Here is a 19,834-nt window from a genome sequence, read left to right on the forward strand (position 1 = left end):
GAGGTCTTGTGTCAGCGGCAAAGGGAGGTTGTTGGGGTCGTACTGTTGTCCAATTGGGTTTTGTTGTTTTGAAAAGGCATAAATGCCGTGTCCACCAACTACGGGCTGTGTCCAAATGTTATGGACCGTGTCCGACACGCCGTGAATTAAAATAAACCGACGACACGGTTTTTGAGGTGTCGGACACGTTTTGAGCCTGTCTTAGGCATGTCCGTGTCTGACACCGTGTCGGACACGCGGAGGCCATAAATGAGCCGTGTCCGTGCAACCTAGGCATCGGTTAGTTTTGCATAAGATCGTTGTTGCATGGATTAAGAAAATTATAATTGGTAATTGTTACTCGTATATTATTAAATGAGGGACATCTTACTAATATAGTAAACCATCATCTGAGCTAATTCAGTTAGTAAAAATGTAAAATCATGAGCGCTAGTACTCATGATCAAGTTTAAACTTTAAATCCCGCCAACATCAAATATGTTACTGTGGCTCTATTTGTATGCATGTAAGAGTCTTATCTAATTATTTGTTTTAAATTTATTTTAGTTTTGATCACTATATTGGTTGGTCCATGGAGGTGGCCGAAAACAATGGTCCCATGGTGGGAACCCAAGAACAATATCTCACGCTATCAAGTATCGATTTTACTCGTGATCGTGAAACGGGTAGTTGCGTCATGATCTCGATTGTAAGTTGTGTAAAGCTACAAATCTGTGTTAATAGAAGACAGAGAAAGTAGAACCACTAGGTTAATCAGCTGCCAATTAGTTGAGGCTGCTTGACCTACTCGGCTACTCGTGCCGTTGTTTAAATTTCGCAAGCACGAAACAATCAGTTGAACGAATAAGAAGAACCAAAACACAATTACCACTACCTTGTAAAGCTAGGTGCTTTATGTGCTGCAAACTCATTAGCAACCAATATTACCATCCTTACAACTTATTTATTACGGAGTATATAAGAAAAGAAGAATTAACGGAATATCAGAGTAGGAAAACGAGCTTATATAAGTACCCCCATCGATGTATGGTCTTGGCTTTGATAATGACAAACGATAGCATCTAATTTATCGTTTGAGTACTACAAGCGAGGTTCTACAACCCCTTAGGCATACATGTGTGATTGTATGTTCGCTGCTGGTTAGCAGCTTACATCTCAAACAATGCATACACTCATACCTACAATGAGAATTAATATCTCAATCAATACATCTCCTGGAAGGCGGTTTCCCAGCACCATATAATAAAACCACCCATTAAAAGATAAATTGTAGTCACCATTACTAATTAACCAATGGAAAATATACGACTTTATTTTTTTTTTTTTTTTTTGACAATAATGAACTTCATATATTAACTTAAAAAAGTACATATAATATCAGCCAGTTGCCAAGCTAACTGACCAGTGAACATACAGACGAAGGAAACTACGAATTGTGCACAAAGAGTGGCGCAATTCGATTGGTACTGGCTTTGTGGATGCCAGAACAGAAGATAATTTTTTTGATGTAACTTTGAAAGAAACGGAATGTTGCGAAGCTGAGTGAGCTCTATACATTGTGAGAAGTAAGCCTTGTGTTGATGCTGCAAAAACCGTGGATGCACGCACATGTTGAACAACAGGAGTGCCAGAGAGCGTATCCGAAGAAGAGATGATGTAGTGATCCTGATGAGATGACCTGCAAACAGGAATAAAGTAAGTCACAGCAGAGAAAGGCAAAGCACAGTCCAAGGTCGGTAAAGACAGTTTGGAGGCGGCTGCAGAATAGGAAGACCAAAGTACGGTCAGCTGGGAATGAGATGCAAGAAGGTAGTCAGATAGATGTCAAATCTGAATCGGATTGACGCTGCAATTGTCAAACACTACCGAGTTGCGAGTCATCCAAACGGCCTTAATAATACATAAGAAACGAAGTAGGCACTGATCTGCATTTCCCGTGACCCTATGAAAATAGCTAATAAAATCAGCACTCCATCGTTGCAAGCAAACAGCAGGATTAGCTACAGAATTAATGCCAAGAGCCGAAGATAGCCAAACATGTCTAGAAACAGTACAAGAGCGGAAAGATGATCTAAAGACTCCGAATGTGAGTGGCAAAAAACACAGCAAGTACTAACCTGGATGCCTCTAACAAAGAGATTTTCTAAAGAGGGAAGGATATTATGTACTATAAGCCAAACAAGGAGTGGGAACTTAGAAGAACAGCGAAAACCCCAAAGAACTTTCCAAGGAAAGGCAGAGTAAAACGAGGGAGAGCAGGAAAAGGATATCTGTGCCAACAAGAAATCATATCCTGAGCGGACTGTATAGAATCCATCCTCCGTTTATTTCCAGTATAGGAAACCATCTATATCAATATGAGGGGGTTCCATAGCAAGAATAGCCTTGGCACAGGGAGACTGAAACCAACGATAAACAGTGAAAGTATTCCAATTACCCGAAGCATTGAGAAAATCACAAAGAGTTGGTGTTTCGGCAGCTGAAAATAATCTCACAGAGGGGGTGTGGCCGTTCACCCACGGGCTGGTAAACAGGTCAACAACGGCACCGTTACCAAGCTTCCATGAAAAACCAGAAGAAAAAGCATTAGCCGCTCGACATAATCCAGACCATAAAAACGAAGGATGAGAGACTTTTGATTTTGAAGCAGGAATAGGTAGATCCTTCCTGTACTTGGGAGTCATAAACTTTGATGATAAACCAGACGGATGATGATGTATATGCCAGAAATTCTTCATAAGGGATGCCTGACTTAGCAAAGAGACATATTTGAAACCGAGGCTACCACTTTCAAGAGGAAGCTGCAGAGAGTCTCGAGAGAGCCACTGAATAGATCTATGACGAACATCTTTGCGCCACCAGAAAGCCGCAATCAGAGAATCAAGCTTCTTACAAATTCCAAGCGGAAAAGGAATAGAAGTCATTAGAAACCGTAGAGAGCCAAAAATAATAGAGTTGATAATAAGTAGCTTACAAGGCTGGCTGAGGTGGAGAGAGGACCAAGCAATAATACGAGATGTCATCTTATCCAACAAAGGATGAAATGTTAAAGACCTCTTAGAAGAAAGATCTACCGAGACACCCAAATAATTCCCAAAGCAATCAGACGTTCTTATTTTTAAGAATGGATGCCATGTGGGACTTGAAATCAGTCGGAGCATTAGGACTGAATTTAATAAAGGACTTATCCAAATTTATCATCTGTCCCGATGCGAGTTCAAAGCACCGAAACAAATCCCTGAGAGTCTCAAAAGAAGATGGATTTGCTTTACAGCAAATGAAGGCATCATCAGCATAAAAAAGATGCGTGATAGGTGGAGCATACCGGGAAACCTTAAGGCCATGCAAGGTGCCAGTCTTTTCCGCTGTTCGCAACTGGCAAGATAAAATCTCCATGCACATAATAAACAAATAAGGTGAAAGAGGATCACCTTGCCTAAGACCACAAGAAGGTCTAAAGGTAGCAGAGGGCTCGCCATTGATAATGATATTATAATTGACAGTCGATATGCATTCCCAAATAATATTTTGCCAGAAATTTGGGAAACCGAATTTCTTTATAACCGCAATAAGAAATGTCCAAGAAACACGAACGAAAGCCTTATGCATATCAAGTTTCAGCGCAGCATAAGAAAGCAATCCTTTCTTCGTCTTATTAAGATAATGCATAATCTTGTGAGTAATAAGACAGCCGTCTGACATAAGCCGAGAAGGAACAAAAGCTTGCTGAGATTCCAAAACAATCGATGAAATAACAAGCTTGAGGCGATTGGCAAGACACTTGAAGGCAAGACGATAAATAACATTGCAGAGACTGATAGGACGATATTGAGAGATCAACTCCGGCTTCTCAACCTTAGGGATAAGAATAATATGTGTATGGTTCCATTCTTTCAGCATAACACCCGAGTTAAGGAATCGAAGAAGAGCCAAAGTAACCAGCTGGCCTATCTCGGGCCAAAACATCTGGAAAAATTTGGGAGTAATCCCGTCAGGCCCAGGTGATTTGGAACCATCCATACCATTGAGAGGATGTATAATATCAAATTCCGTAAAAGGAGCAGATAACAGTAAGCAGTCCTCAGAGCTGAGCATCGGAAGATCAAGTGACTGAAGCAAAGGGGCAACAAACCCACGAGGTGAGCCAGGATCATGAGGAGGTGTTCCACACAGGAGGTCTCGAAAGAAAGATGTAATCTCCAACGAAATCTGCTCTGGAGTAAAAAGCCATTCACCAGAGCTAGAAAGTAAAGCAAGAATACGCTGATGGGAAGACCGTTGTTTAACACGGGAATACAAGAACCGCGATGGGAGGCCATCAAGAACCTCATTTTTCAGTTTTGCTCGTTGTAACCAATAAGCATGCTGAGTCTGAATAAGTTGAAGTTGTGCAGAACGAACATGTTGAAAAGAGGTTGCTGACTGAACATCTATAATCCCAGAACTAGAACAATGAGTTTGATGTTGTATCTCAGACCAATTAATACCATGGGACAGCCGATGATGAATAACCCATTGCATTATAGAAAAGCGGACAGCAGCAAGGCGGCGAGACAAAACATACATAGGAGAGCCAGCAATAGATAGCTGCCACGCACAAGCTACTAGTTGGGCTATCTATGGTGAATTGAAGCACCAGTTATCAAGACCGTAAGGGCGTCTGCACACCTTTAAAGGAGGGAAAAACTTGAGGATAATTGGAGCATGGTCTGAAATAAGAATAGGAAGATGCATAAATGATGCGTCAGGGAAAATGTGAAGCCAGTGATTGTTAGCATAGGCACGGTCAAGGCGTTCCATAATTAACTGACCATCAGAGCGATTATTTAACCAAGTAAACGGTAGGCCAAAGAAAGGGACATCAAGCAAAGAATTGTCAAGTCTCCAGGTAGTGAAATCCTGTTGACCGCGAATGTCACATGATCCACCTAATTTATCGGAATTCATCTCAACCTGATTAAAATCACCAATAATTAGAAAAGGAGACAGACTAGAAATCAAAGCAGTAATAGAGGTCCATAAAGATAGACGCAACTCAAAAGATGGTTCACCATATATAAACATCACATACATATCAAACTTTGTACATACATCAGTTACTGGTAAACATAATTTACACAAAATAAAGTGAGGGTGAATACTAATAGAGCTAAGTACAACCGAGTCATCCCAACGCAAAAGAAGACCCCCACTATGCCCAACTGAGTCTATGCCACAAAAATGAGGGAGTCCAAGATGGGATGTCTTCGAAGCAGCAGCAGATAAAGAAGTCATAGTCTCTTGCAAAAACAAAATTGACGGATACACCAAAATAAAAACGGAATTGTAGGATCATCCATCTCTCCTAATCCCCTACAATTCCAGGCAAAAGTATTCATTGGAAACCGGGTGGCGAATTATGGTCCACCACCAGACCTTCAGCTAGCAAGTCTTCAACGCTGGTACAAGGCAAAAAAGAAACAGGTAAGGAATAAGAAACAAAACGAAAAAGAAAAAGCTCATCTGGACGAGCGCGCTTGGGAGGCAGCTGATCAAAATCATCACACGAAAGTGAACTGAACAGATGCTTAGCAACAGGCCTCAAAATAACATCAACCTTATTAGAAAACGCAGGAAACAAATATGAAAAAGGAGGAATATGAGACGGATTTAATACCAAATCAGGAGAAATGGATACAAAATCCGTCGTGGAGTCCAAATCAAAAAACGAAGATCTATTTGTTCGTTTAAAAGCTGCACGACTAGAAGAATTTATACCGACTTTTACCTTACGTTTATAAACCATAGTTATCGACCTCGAAATAGGTTCCACAGGGTCAAAAGCAACATCAGAAGCAGAAGTGATTGAGTCACGGAAAAGGCAGCCAGCATCTATAATCTGAGAAGGAAGAGTGGGTTCCCGAAGGCCTAATAAAGGCGAGTCCTCCATAGCATCTTTAGGGACGTGCATACGAAACGCCGGAGAAGGTGGATGAACAGAAACAGCAGGTGGAACAAAGCGAGAAGTAGAAGGAGGATCAAAAGCCGCATTTCCACGCAACACCGGGAACGATTCCAACAGAACTTCACGGGAAAAATCTTCGTGGACCTGGAGGTCTGGAGGAGCCGATGACGAAGGACCAGCCTCATCAGGGTCGTCATCTTCAGAGCTAGAGAACGAAAAAACAGGGGAAGCACCCCCTGAGTCCATCACCACATGGTCCCCATCAACCGTAAGATCAATAGTAGAGTTCAAGTACTTGTATCTTGGTAGAAGACCCATGATTTCTGGCCACAGGTCTTGCAAAATCTGAAAACACATTCATAAGACAAGGATATCCATTGATGTTCCCTCTCGTTCAGCGCTAAATAACAGCCTGGAATCAAAGGCTTTGAAAGGTCGATCCAAACTTTAACCCGGACAAAGTTTCGCGGAGGTAGCAAAGTCGGGTACGATTCCTATTCACATACATCACCAACATGGGACAGTAAGAACGCCGCAACAGAGGTATTCATCAGATGAAAAGGCAAATGCTTCACCCTGATCCAAATAGGAACAATATGGAACAAGAGGTTGTCTGGGGTTGAAGTAGCCGAGATAGGACGGAAGACGAGCAGGCTACCATCCAAATTTACCGTTTTGACGCTGACGGAAGTAATCATAATCTTGCTTGGAAGAGAACGAGAAAAGGTAAAAAGGCTCAAAACGACGGACCGAAACCGTACCATTCAACTTCCACTTCGCATTGACAATCTGCAAAATACGGACAATCTCGAAGTATCGTTGATCCTGCAGCTTCCCCAAAAGAGTGAGAGATGCATCAATATCCGTGAAATAGACACACAAAGCTCTACAAGGAGGCGAGACGGTGGAAGAGGAAGAAGCCATTAAAAGTTGGAGATGTATAATTTAGTTTTATGAAGACGGAGAAGGAGAAAAGACCAACTGGAACAGTTTATAAAGGCGATGGGAAAAACATGTAAGCTGACACGTGTAAAAGGTCGGACGATGAACTGACATGTAAGCAACAAGTAGGGAATTTAGGTTAGGAAGAGAGGCGGAGGTAAAGGTATGCGGTGGGATAAGCATGAGAAAAAGGTTTAGCCGGCAAAAAGATAAGGACTCCTAGGGAGAGAACTCTAGAGAGATTTTCTAGAGAGATTTTTTATATATATACGACATTATAATAAAGCTTGTATAAGCGTTTCCAAACTCCAAAGTATTTGTGTATCTTGATGTCAATATTGGCAGTTTTATTTTAAGTGGACGAGTCCAGCTAAGAATGTAACACCCGTGAATTTCCCGTCTTGACATTTAAAATTTATTAAACCGTTTAATCACTTTATTATATATTTTTGAATTTTTGAATTTAATTAATTTTAATTCAAAAGCGATTTTTATAAAGGTAATAAATATAAAAGCTCATTTTTATAAAAATACGTATTTTTAATTTATATTCTTGAGGCATAATTTATATAAGAATATATGTATACATATTTTTGGTCGGATAGTAATAATAGTGACAATACTAATATTAGTTTCCGTCTCAAGTTAATATAGACTCGAGACATTTTTCCGTCTAGCTATAGACCGTCACATTTTACTTTTGAACCTCGATAAAGTATGGACCAACCGAAATCCGACGACCCAACACACCATATACGGTATACCCCTACTATCTTATTACTCTCTCTCACATTCATTTAAATAATTATTTAACTCTCACCCTCACACACACACACACTATCCATAAGACCAATCCCAAGTCCCAACCCACTGACCCTCCTTCCTTTTTTCGAATTACCTGTAAACATCACACTGCAGCAACAAAAATACACCATCAGAAATTCAGAACTCACAAACTCATTTCCGTCGTCCTTAAAACCCAGATTTTGACTCCGTCCTTTCACCATTCCTCCTGATTTTTGTACCATTCTTCTCCTTATCTCTTCCTTCATCTTTTAAGGTAAGAAAGATATAGTCTTGTGGAGTTTTCGTCTCGACCCGTCTCATGAAGGTAACGTTCTTAAACTAATCTCGGCTGTTATTACGGTTTCTAGGTGAAGACTTTGAGAACCCTGAAGGAAAGCTCGGACTTGGGACGTTTTTCACTCGAGAATTCGAAAGTTAAAGGTAACGGTGATAGGTTACTCGACAATCGTCGAAATTTCTGTTTTTTGTGTCCTTTTAAATGTTCTTGTTTATTAAAGTTTAAACCTTTATATTGTTTGGCATTTGTATGATGTTTCTCGTCTTGAATGGTGCTTGACATGGGACTGTTTTGAGCCCGAGTGTCCGTCATGAGCCCTGTGTGTTTGAGCCCGGTTTATGGTTCATATGGATTCGTGATTGTGGTTGCTTGAGTTCAGTTTTGGAGTGGTCTCTGTTATGCGCCTTAGGACTGGGTCGGGTTCGGCTTTTAATTTGTGCGTCTTTTGGTCTGCTTTGGTCTGATTTTTGGGTCGGATTAAGAAGTGGTGTGAGGGGTGGCCATGAGTAGTCGGATGGTGTGAGTGGTAGTCGGGTGTCGGCTGTTCGTGGCCGCGTTAGGTTGTTGTGATGCTGAATTTTTGAGTCGGAACGATGTAGCTCTCAGGTTGCTTGAGCGGTTTAGGGGGGGTATGTTTCGGCCTAGCTTGGACCGTAAATCCGAGTTGTGAAACGGGTTTTGGGTAGCTTGCTAGGTGGTCAGTTTGGGGCAGCCGTGGAGGAGTGGTCAGGCGGGCTGCTGTTGGCGGGTTGTGGCTGGCCGTAGGCTGTTGGTGTGGCCATGGCTTGGCTGTTTTGAGGTGGTCTCGGGTGGGGAGGCTTGGGTACACCATATTCCCATAACCCTTTGTTTCCTTTTGGTGTTGGTATGCCTTAGATAATTAGGCCTAGTATGTTTATTCAATTGGGTTAGTTATGTATCTCAATTGGGCTTGCACATAGGTACCTTTTGCTACTGGGCCAAACTTACTAGGGGTACCCTTGGTGCCAAGTTCGGATTATTCGAATTATTTAAATTACGTCTCATTCCTTATATGACATAATTCGTTAAATATAGTTCATTCATATATTTTTCTCACATAAATGTGGAATTTATTATTTATTCAAGTCAAAATTTGATGAAATGTCTCATTTACCTATAATATGAGTTTTTAATCCGTTCATTCCCATTTATTGATCGTATCTCAAATGTGAGTGAATTATTCTACTTATTTAATTAAATTGAGTCATTTATAATTGGTTGCTTGTTTTGCTTTTCATAAATGGTTCATCTCCGTTTATTTAAATTTTTATTCAAGCGACAAATATTGAAGAAATGGGTTACTTATTCATATTCATGATTATGATTTGGCATGAAATGTCTTATTTAGATTATCATCGGCTCATTTCATTGGTAGCCTCTTTCCAAGTTGATTCGCATCGCTTGGTTGAGTCGTGTAGTAGTCTCTTTCCAAGTTGATTCGTATCGCTTGGTTGAGTCGTGTTCGTTTGATAATGCCTTTATGCTATACCGTATTGCTTGACTTATCTTTACGCCTCTTTCGACTGTCCCCGCCGATTGTGGGTTTAGCTCATATCTTCCGCCTCTTTCGACTGTCTGCCGATTGTGGGTTCTCGATTTCCGATTTAGGGTTCGGGTCTTGGATGCGGACTGTCTCGCCGCATGTCGAATCGGGAAATGTCTTTGTCCCGAGAGTCTGGCCAGATTTAGACTAGGACTGAGTCTTGGGAGTACCATTGTCGTCCTACCAGGGGAATTATATATTGATATATGAGTAGTAAAGGTCTTGTTTGGTTATAGATATTGGTATTTGTCTGTTGTTTGTTTTGGTCCTATCGGACACTAGGGGTGAGCTATAAGCCCTCTAGTTGCGATATGATCGTCGGGATTGATGTTCCCATCCGTTCTTATGGTGAGATGCAACCCATAAGTATGAATGTGACATTAGTGGCCACGTCCCGTACAATGTTTGCTAAGTGGTTTTTCAAGTAATGGCTACAGTTTCTATCCTTGTAATTTGCATTGGTTGACCTCTTACTTAATTGCTTCACATGATTCGGATTCTAATCTCATATCTATGTTGTAGTTCCTTGAAATGCGTGCCCTTGTATAAATGACCGTATTCTTGTCTTCCATATTATTTAATTCTCTCATATGAGTAGTTTAACCGTTATCATGCTAATATTGATCTATCTTGTTCCATCTCATTTAATTACCATGTTTAAACATAAACTTGATATCCACATTTTTGTAAGAGTCTTACATGACTTACCTGTTTTAGTTCTTTGTTATGTTCGTTTCGACATTTTGTGGCTGGGAGAACCTTGAGTTACTCCCCACTGACTGTGGCGTTCATGTTTACATGAATGACAGGTATTAGTGGTGCATTCATGGGGTGAAGACATGTGTGAACTAGCGAGTACTTCAGCCTAGTAGTTGGTTTATTAGGGTTGTTTAGACTCACCTTTTTTTTTGTATTGTCATTCGAGGGATATATTTTCCCTCACCTTGATTATCACATTTGTATAATTTAAACTTTATTTCCGCACTCTTTATTTATGTTTTAGATTTTGGTGAACCCGCGCTTTAAATTTTAAAAGTTTCAAAAGATTCCTAATTTTCCGCTTTAATTTATTACTTATATTTTCCGCGTTATCGCGGGGTGTCACAGTTGGTATCAGAGCCTTTGTTGCTCCCGACGCACACACGTGTACCCCACTTTAAATTTGAAATTGACCTTAAATAATGAATGAGAGATGGGTAGAACTAAGGACCTAAGTTAGTAGTCTCTTTGTGTAGGTTATTTGTTAGGCGCTAACTTGATTGATTTATTTGGTGTCTTGAGAAGATGGTGCGACCAACCAAGGTGGAGAATACTATCATGGAAGCTCTTACTCAAATCCTCCGGAATCAACAAGATGCGAATGCCCAAGTCAATCATCGTCCTAACTCCCGTGGCAAGAGATCCTTTGTTCCCTCATCTTCGTCATCTGCTAAGAAGAAGAAGAAGCTTTTTCCAAGAGGACAAGTACCAAGTGGGCAAGTGCAAGGTGGACAAGCTCACTCGTCGGAAGACAACCCTGAGGATACCCGCAAGTGCTTCAAGTGTAGGCAAGCTTATCACCCCGGGATTGGATGCTTTGATATGCCCTTGAAGTGTTACCATTGCAAGAAGCCCGGTCATCTCATCAAGGATTGCCCCGAGAAGAAGAAGATTGCTCCTCCTCCTCATGTTCCGGAAGCCAGGTCAAGAGGATCCATTCGTGTTGAGAATCAAGTCGGAGCCGTCGTTCCTCCCGACACCGCTTCGGGTGTGTTTTCTATCCTTGATCAACCTTATCTCACTTTTATTCCATGATACTCATCCTTCTTCTAAACTCTCTTTTCTCTTCCTTGGAAGCTGCTCTTGTAATCTCCCAACTTGTCCTTTGTTCCTTGCTTATCCTCCCTTAACGCCTTTTTGATAGTTCTCTTTCTTTTGTGAGACGTTTATTTTAGTTGGATAATTTGGCTTTGTGGAGTTTGTTTGTGGTTGACCCATAACCATTGGTTTTGAGAAGTTGTGATGTTGGAAAGACTTAGGTAGTGTGGTGAGACATACTTAGTGATTCTTATACCTAGTTCTTTGATAAAGTGAGTATAATTTATTGGTGGATTATGCGTGTTAAGAGTGAGTTGCCTATGTTACTAAAGTTATGGAACTTAGCCTTGTTGTTTATACTTGGAAGTTTGAGTTGAGCTCGAGTTTAGCATAGTCGGTATACTTTTGTGAGTGTTCTGATGATTACATAGGAACCATGTTAGGTGAGAGTTCTTGCTAGTTTTGGAATCTCATTTGGGCATCAACTTCGCGGTAATCAGGATTAGTAGCCAGAGTTCTTGAGATGTAATTATAAGTTGGGATCGATAGATATTGAGCTGAGGTGAGTTAGATGTTTTGGGTGGTTGTCTCGTAGTTTGGAGAATGTCACCATTTATGCCTTAGGTTTCGAGAGTATAAAAAGATCTCCTTGGGATAATAGAATGGGCAAAAGAACTTTTGAATTTGGATTTTGATTGATGGTTTACTATTTTGAGGAACCCATGGTTGACCTTAGTTGAATCTGAGTATAGGTTTGTTAGAAGCTTTGACCTTGATCTCGTGGGAGTTGTTTGTAGATGTTTGAGAATTTGGAGTGGTGAAATCACACCTATAGTGGAGTACCTTGTTTCATGGAATGGCTTAGGATGAGGTAGCGTAAGTGTTTCGAGGAAACTCTTGGGAGTGTTGTGGTTATAAGTTTTGTTGATAGGAAGTTTTCAGAACCATTTGGATGATGTTGTTATTTGAGATTTGAGTGTCTGGCGTTTCCTTGTTGTCTAATTCCCCTTTTTTTCCTTGATCATAAGCGTTACCGTTCACACCTCTTTTCCTTGCTTCATCATAGCTCTTTTGACTAGTTAGGTTTGAACCCTCTTAGCGTACTTTGTTCTTAGGATATCTAAATTCTTTTCATTTCGTACCATTTCTAAACATTTCAAACTACCATCTTGGTTCGTTGTTAAATATTTTATGCTACTTTTACAAAACTTTACCTATTTAAAGGTTCGAAAATGAAAATTTGATTTAGTACTCTATTTGTTCTTTGAGTGTAAAATTATTTATCATGATTTTAATTGCTAAGCCCGAGTTACTTTAAATTTTGCTCAATTTCTAACTAACTTTGAGTTATTTATGATCCCTTGTCAAAGTTAATATTATAATTTCAAAGACTTGACTCCTTTTTGAGTTTAAAAAAAAATGAAACTTTTATTTTCATTTTGGTTTTTGCAAAAGAAAATTTGAGTTGACTACCTTTTTCGATTGGTTATAACATTGATGGAATGTTAGGACTCGTTATTAAAGGCGTCTAATAACTTATCCTGCGCTTATCGATGAATGGTTTTTGTTTAAAACTTGTCTTTGACTTGGAAAGTTAGCGTTCTTGTGTGCACGACAAGAGCAATTTCGTTCCATGAATGAGACTTATACTTTTGAAAACTCTCCGTTAATGTTTTTGAAAATTTTGATTTTTGATTTATAGAATGATTTACATTTCGATCTGGTTATGTCGGAAAATTTTATTTGAAGCTTTTGAACGAATTTTAATTCTTACGATAAGTAACCTTTTAATGTTTTGGTTACCGATTTCAAAATTCCGGTTTTATTTTTATGTAACCTTTCATTTTTACTTTCAAGTTTCGAGGACGAAACTTTTTAAAAGGTGGGGTGATTGTAACACCCGTGAATTTCCCGTCTTGACATTTAAAATTTATTAAACCGTTTAATCACTTTATTATATATTTTTCAATTTTTCAATTTAATTAATTTTAATTCAAAAGCGATTTTTATAAAGGTAATAAATATAAAAGCTCATTTTTATAAAAATAAGTATTTTTAATTTATATTCTTGAGGCATAATTTATATAAGAATATATGTATACATATTTTTGGTCGGATAGTAATAATAGTGACAATACTAATATTAGTTTCCGTCTCAAGTTAATATAGACTCGAGACATTTTTCCGTCTAGCTATAGACCGTCACATTTTACTTTTGAACCTCGATAAAGTATGGACCAACCGAAATCCGACGACCCAACACACCATATACGGTATACCCCTACTATCTTATTACTCTCTCTCACATTCATTTAAATAATTATTTAACTCTCACCCTCACACACACACTATCCATAAGACCAATCCCAAGTCCCAACCCACTGACCCTCCTTCCTTTTTTCGAATTACCTGTAAACATCACACTGCAGCAACAAAAATACACCATCAGAAATTCAGAACTCACAAACTCATTTCCGCCGTCCTTAAAACCCAGATTTTGACTCCGTCCTTTCACCATTCCTCCTGATTTTTGTACCATTCTTCTCCTTATCTCTTCCTTCATCTTTTAAGGTAAGAAAGATATAGTCTTGTGGAGTTTTCGTCTCGACCCGTCTCATGAAGGTAACGTTCTTAAACTAATCTCGGCTGTTATTACGGTTTCTAGGTGAAGACTTTGAGAACCCTGAAGGAAAGCTCGGACTTGGGACGTTTTTCACTCGAGAATTCGAAAGTTAAAGGTAGCGGTGATAGGTTACTCGACAATCGTCGAAATTTCTGTTTTTTGTGTCCTTTTAAATGTTCTTGTTTATTAAAGTTTAAACCTTTATATTGTTTGGCATTTGTATGATGTTTCTCGTCTTGAATGGTGTTTGACATGGGACTGTTTTGAGCCCGAGTTTCCGTCATGAGCCCTGTGTGTTTGAGCCCGGTTTATGGCTCATATGGATTCGTGATTGTGGTTGCTTGAGTTCAGTTTTGGAGTGGTCTCTGTTATGCGCCTTAGGACTGGGTCGGGTTCGGCTTTTAATTTGTGCGTCTTTTGGTCTGATTTTTGGGTCGGATTAAGAAGTGGTGTGAGGGGTGGCCATGAGTAGTCGGATGGTGTGAGTGGTAGTCGGGTGTCGGCTGTTCGTGGCCGTGTTAGGTTGTTGTGATGCTGAATTTTCGAGTCAGAACGATGTAGCTCTCAGGTTGCTTGAGCGGTTTATGGGGGGGTATGTTTCGGCCTAGCTTGGACCGTAAATCCGAGTTGTGAAACGGGTTTTGGGTAGCTTGCTAGGTGGTCAGTTTGGGGCAGCCGTGGAGGAGTGGTCAGGCGGGCTGCTGTTGGCGGGTTGTGGATGGCCGTAGGCTGTTGGTGTGGCCATGGCTTGGCTGTTTTGAGGTGGTCTCGGGTGGGGAGGCTTGGGTACACCATATTCCTATAACCCTTTGTTTCCTTTTGGTGTTGGTATGCCTTAGATAATTAGGCCTAGTATGTTTATTCAATTGGGTTAGTTATGTATCTCAATTGGGCTTGCACATAGGTACCTTTTGCTACTGGGCCAAACTTACTAGGGGTACCCTTGGTGCCAAGTTCGGATTATTCGAATTATTTAAATTACGTCTCATTCCTTATATGACATAATTCGTTAAATATAGTTCATTCATATATTTTTCTCACATAAATGTGGAATTTATTATTTATTCAAGTCAAAATTTGATGAAATGTCTCATTTACCTATAATATGAGTTTTTAATCCGTTCATTCCCATTTATTGATCGTATCTCAAATGTGAGTGAATTATTCTACTTATTTAATTAAATTGAGTCATTTATAATTGGATGCTTGTTTTGCTTTTCATAAATGGTTCATCTCCGTTTATTTAAATTTTTATTCAAGCGACAAATATTGAAGAAATGGGTTACTTATTCATATTCATGATTATGATTTGGCATGAAATGTCTTATTTAGATTATCATCGGCTCATTTCATTGGTAGCCTCTTTCCAAGTTGATTCGCATCGCTTGGTTGAGTCGTGTAGTAGTCTCTTTCCAAGTTGATTCGTATCGCTTGGTTGAGTCGTGTTCGTTTGATAATGCCTTTATGCTATACCGTATTGCTTGACTTATCTTTACGCCTCTTTCGGACTGTCCTGCCGATTGTGGGTTTAGCTCATATCTTCCGCCTCTTTCGGACTGTCCTGCCGATTGTGGGTTCTCGATTTCCGATTTAGGGTTCGGGTCTTGGATGCGGGACTCCCGCCGCATGTCGAATCGGGAACTGTCTTTGTCCCCGAGAGTCTCGCGATTTAGACTAGGACCGAGTCTTGGGAGTACCATTGTCGTCCTACCAGGGGAATTATATATTGATATATGAGTAGTAAAGGTCATGTTTGGTTATAGATATTGGTATTTGTCAGTTGTTTGTTTTGGTCCTATCGGACACTAGGGGTGAGCTATAAGCCCTCTAGTTGCGATATGATCGTTGGGATTGATGTTCCCATCCGTTCTTATGGTGAGATGCAACCCATAAGTATGAATGTGACATTAGTGGCCACGTCCCGTACAATGTTTGCTAAGTGGTTTTTCAAGTAATGGCTACAGTTTCTATCCTTGTAATTTGCATTGGTTGACCTCTTACTTAATTGCTTCACATGATTCGGATTCTAATCTCATATCTATGTTGTAGTTCCTTGAAATGCGTGCCCTTGTATAAATGACCGTATTCTTGTCTTCCATATTATTTAATTCTCTCATATGAGTAGTTTAACCGTTATCATGCTAATATTGATCTATCTTGTTCCATCTCATTTAATTACCATGTTTAAACATAAACTTGATATCCACATTTTTGTAAGAGTCTTACATGACTTACCTGTTTTAGTTCTTTGTTATGTTCGTTTCGACATTTTGTGGCTGGGAGAACCTTGAGTTACTCCCCACTGACTGTGGCGTTCATGTTTACATGAATGACAGGTATTAGTGGTGCATTCATGGGGTGAAGACATGTGTGAGCTAGCGAGTACTTCAGCCTAGTAGTTGGTTTATTAGGGTTGTTTAGACTCACCTTTTTTTTTGTATTGTCATTCGAGGGATATATTTTCCCTCACCTTGACTATCACATTTGTATAATTTAAACTTTATTTCCGCACTCTTTATTTATGTTTTAGATTTTGGTGAACCCGCGCTTTAAATTTTAAAAGTTTCAAAAGATTCCTAATTTTCCGCTTTAATTTATTACTTATATTTTTCGCGTTATCGCGGGGTGTCACAAAGAAAACCAAGCGGACTTACATATGAACAAGGTTATACTTCATCCCTTATGGAGTTATGGTACAGGGCATTGTTCTATGTTCCAGATCTCCTTTGCATATTGAGCAATCGTCTTGTCGCTGCTGAATTTGCCACTCCCTGCAGTGCTTAGTATAGACATCTTGAGCCACTTCTTTTTATCCCTGTAAACCAATCTAACATATTAGCAATCCAGGCAGATTAGACATAAGAGGCGCCCTACGAATGTCGAATGGTGTGGCAAGTGAGGGAAACCAGAAAAAAGGTTGTTCGTGTCTCAAAATTGTAACTAAGGCCCTGTTCTTTCTGCATTTTTGAAATGAAACTAAACCGAATCGAATCGAATCGAATTGAATTGCCGAAATGAATCAATCGAATCGAACTGAATCAATCAATCGAATGGAGTCAAGTGAACAGAATCGAATCAATGGAGCTGAATCAATCAATAGAGTAAATAAATCGAATCGAATCAATAATAAAAGTTTGAATTGATTGAATTGAATCAAATAATCATATTAATAATAATAATAGTATTCAATATTATTGTTATTATCAACTATAATATATTAATATTCATAGTATAATAGTAATACTAAAATTAATATTTATAAGAAAAAAATTATAATATTATATATGATTAATCATAAATTATAATAATGAAAAAATAGTATTTTTCTACTAATAATATTTTTAATAACAATAATAAATAATAAGGTCATATTAATAATGATATTAGTAAAATAATTGTTTAGAATAAAAACACTCAAGTAAGCGTTGCTCGAATTCAGGTCGAGTCAACGCCTTACTCTCATATGGCATCTCGAGCCTATGCTTGCTCTCTTCGGATGTATCTTTCACGCGTAACAAATGCCTCAGAGGGTATGCAAAAGGTCCTTCTCTGATGCCTTACGGTAATGGTGGATAGTCGGGACCTTGCTTGAAGCTAAGGTCTCTGTGCCCTCTTGTAGTAGCTCGAGTAGTCTTACTTCTAGAGAGAGGAAGTTGTTGGTGAGAAGTTTTTACCATTGATTGGTGAATAGTGAGATATTTATAGGTTTTATGTGTACCTCAAATGATGGTTTGGCAAGCACGGTTACCATATCCGCTATGAATATGCCTTACCGATTCGCGATTCGCTTATAGAAAATGTGTTACATGTATTTTCAGTAATCAACTTGATAGAATTCGCTTTTAACGATTTGTGATTCGTAGGGTACCAAGCGAATTTGTAACCATGTTGGCAAGCGTGTTGACTTGTAAGACCCCGTATTGGCAAGTGAGTCAAGTCGGTTCGGTGTGCCTCATTAATAATATTAATAATAAATGTTATGAATTTTAATAATAATACCAATAAATGTTATGAATTTTAATAATAATACCAATAATAATTATAATAACAACGACAATAATAATAATAATAATAATATTAATAATAATAATATTAATATTATCAACAACAACAACAACAACAACAACAACAACAATAACATTAATAATATTATTATTCATTTTAATAAAATATTCATCATCATCATCATCATCAACATCATCATCATAATAATAATAATAGTAATAATAATAAATAAATAAATAAATTATTAAAAATATTATTAATTATAATTATAATTATAATAATAATAAATAATAAATAATATTAATATTAAAAAAATAGTATTATTGTTAACAAAATTAATAATAACTATTATTTAAATTAGTAAAGTTTGAAATGAGTCAATTTAATGGAGTGAAAATTTAATCAATCGAATGGAGTTAACTAAATCGAATCAATCAATGAATGAATCGAATCGAATCAGATCAATCTTGAATTTTTCAATCGAATCGAAATTGAAATGAACTAAATAGAAATAAATTTAATCGAAATGGTGAAAATAAAATAAGCCCGGAAAGAACAGGGCCTAAATATTGTATGCTTCATCAACTTTAGCCTGCAAATCAATGTAACTTGGAAAATCATGACCAACCAGGAAATAATCCCCATGACCATAGCCAGAATTGCCTTCAAGAGTCCAGAAGAGGTTCATAATCATAACTTCCAAATGCTCCAGATCTTATGAATTGTTTAGCCTCCTCATAACGTGGATCCGGTTTAAACTGCTCCCTCAATATCAAATTCATATTTAGTGAAAAAAGAGTCATGTCAAGTATTTGAAATTTGAATTAACATATGAACAAAATATCAGCGGGACTGACTCCAGCAATAAAAAAAAAAAAAAAAAAAAAAAAAGGAAAGGTAAAGTGCAGGAAACTCTTTGATCAGACTATTGAGCAATGTGTACTTTGTTTCCATGCACTAATTTCCGAAGAATGAATGTCTCGCACTGACGTTATAACCAATGCCCAAAGATAAACCTAACCAAAAACTCTTCTGTAAATGAGTTTTATTCAAGTCATACTCCATGGTAAAACTGCAACAATTTCCCAAATACCCTAATTTGTTGCAACTGCTATTTACAGGTAAAAAACATGCAGTTTTACAATGATGCTTATGCAATTTTGTCAAGTAAAGGTGCTAGACATTTAGACTATACCAGTCCATTCTCTCTATCCTTTCGGAGCTGTGGGACTTCATCTGCGGTGGCACCAAACAAAAAGAAATTATCCTCCCCAATTTCCTCCCTGATTTCAACATTAGCCCCATCTAGTGTTCCTATTATGAGGCATCCATTCAGGGCAAACTTCATGTTACTTATTCCGCTGGCTTCCATGCCAGCAGTGCTGATATGCTGTGATAGCTCACTTTTGGGAATAAGCATCTCGGCCACAGAGATATTGTAGTTTGGAACAAATACAACCTGAATGATTTCCAATGAGTATATAAGTGAAATCGTTGAGAGCAGAGAAATATATATTAAACTTCGAAAACAGAACATTTAGAGCTCATAAATCTCACTTTTCATAGTTTATTATCGATCTTTAATATCCTAAGCTTCACTTTAAGGAGATGAAAACAAGGAGAGGGGTTCACTTTAAAGATCTTAATTCCAATGGAACACATTTAAAAACCTCTCTCAATCAATTCTGACTCTACATACAGATATAATGTCTTCTTATGCATTCCAAGTTAGCTAACTATCTTCCAAAAAGTATGACAGGCTAAATTAATTGTCTTAGCAAATATGATGATTTTGAGCAGTTTATAAACATAAACCCGTGTTGAAGTGATAAAAATTGCCTAAGTGTTATTCAGGCAATGTTTATTGATTTCGAA

General features: G+C 38.4%; 1 pseudogene; it reads right to left on the reverse strand.

Annotated features, from left to right (window-relative positions):
- Positions 1 to 18,511: 18,511 nt before the first annotated feature.
- The window catches only part of LOC141629393 (alpha-glucan phosphorylase, H isozyme-like), a 28,535-nt pseudogene continuing 27,212 nt past the window's right edge, over positions 18,512 to 19,834 (reverse strand).

This window comes from Silene latifolia, chromosome Y (genome assembly GCF_048544455.1).
Source record: "Silene latifolia isolate original U9 population chromosome Y, ASM4854445v1, whole genome shotgun sequence".
Lineage (NCBI taxonomy): Eukaryota > Viridiplantae > Streptophyta > Magnoliopsida > Caryophyllales > Caryophyllaceae > Silene > Silene latifolia.